This window comes from Loa loa (assembly GCF_000183805.2).
Source record: "Loa loa unplaced genomic scaffold supercont3.478, whole genome shotgun sequence".
In the NCBI taxonomy this organism is placed as follows: Eukaryota; Metazoa; Nematoda; class Chromadorea; order Rhabditida; family Onchocercidae; genus Loa; species Loa loa.
This window is the reverse complement of record NW_018108658.1, coordinates 11591-13318: the sequence shown is the minus strand read 5'-3', so window position 1 is coordinate 13318 and position 1728 is coordinate 11591.

Genomic DNA, 1728 nt, shown 5'->3' with positions numbered 1-1728 from the left:
AGAAATTTTTCAAACTTGTCATTTATAAAATTTAAAATTAAAAAAATTTTTTCAATCATTTTCATTCGATCATTAAATCCAATAATACATTTTGTTGCTAAATTATTAATTTGTATAAATGCTTACAGAAATATTCATTCAATCACTCATTTTTTCGTTTATTTTTCGTTTTTTTTTTAATAATAACAAATATTTAAATAATAAAATGAAACTTTGCTATTAATGATCAATTTTATGATAGTAAAAAAATTTCTGTAAAGAAAAAGCACCACGATCTAATATGTTAATTGATCTGGATCCGGATTTTCCTTCTCTTCGTTTGCTATCCGTTCTTCCTATTATACTTCCCGGTTTTACTGATGCTACTGTATCACTCGGACGACTATTACAACAATCATAATTGATTGAAATTCCAAATTTTGTTGTTTTTAATGCGCAAAATTGATTGGTAGTTGTCATCAAATAATTTCGATTCGTATTTAATGATCTGAAAATTCCTTTTAATTATTAATTAAATGTATTTATTCATTATTTTCAATTGAGAAAACTTATAAATTGAAGTGTTAAATTATTAAACCAAATTTATTGTTCAATTAAAATTTTACTGTAACAAATATTAGTAATTAAAATTTTTCGTTTTTCATGAAATTTCAATTTTATAGAATTTTAATTGCACGAAAATGTACCAAAATTAATTAAATTACGAAAATTTTGGATTGTAGCATAGTAGCTAATTATTCATTTTAATTAAACATTTCTCTTTTTTTTAATGGATGGACAAATTTAAATCACTACAAAAATGATTAAAATGAAAGGATTTTATGAATTTAGAAAGAAAAAGTGGAAAATATTTTATTGCTATCCAATAAAATTATATATATTTATTAAAAAGAAGGAAATAATAAAACCAACAAATCAACAGCTAACAAAGTGACATTATTTAAAACAACAAATTTCAATGATTCAAAATTTGACATGACATGTGTGATTAGAATTCATTTATCATATCAAATAATCCAGTCAATTCATTCTAACAGAAAGGAAAATACAAATTACTTTAATTCAAAAATACAAATAAATTAATTTTTACTTAAAAAAAATTGCTTAGATTTATGAAAATTAAATAAATTTCTTCATTAAATAAAATACATTAGTATGCAAGAATTTTATAAAATATTTATTAAAAATGTCAAAGTTTCATTGTTTAAATATTTTTTAAAAATACTAAAATATTAACAATTCTTTCTTATTCTATTACATTCAGATAATATATACTGTCTGCAATTTTTTTTTTCTTTTCAAAGAAATTTGCTCGTTAAGATCTATCAAAAAAAAATTAAAATCATTAGTTAAAGAGAATAGAAAAGAAGAGAGAAAAAAAAGAAAAATGAACGAAACAAATTCAAACAAAATATGGCATATTATAATAATCATAGTAATAATTGTTATAATGATAATAATATTGACAATAGTAATAGCAATAAAAGTAATAATGATGATAATAATAGCAATAATAGCAATAGTGATAACAATAATAATAATAGTAATAATAATAATAATAATAATAATAATAATAATAATAATAATAATAATAATAATAATAATAATAATAATAATAATAATAATAATAATAATAATAATAATAATAATAATAATAATAATAATAATAATAATAATAATAATAATAATAATAATAATAATAATAATAATAATAATAATAATAATAAT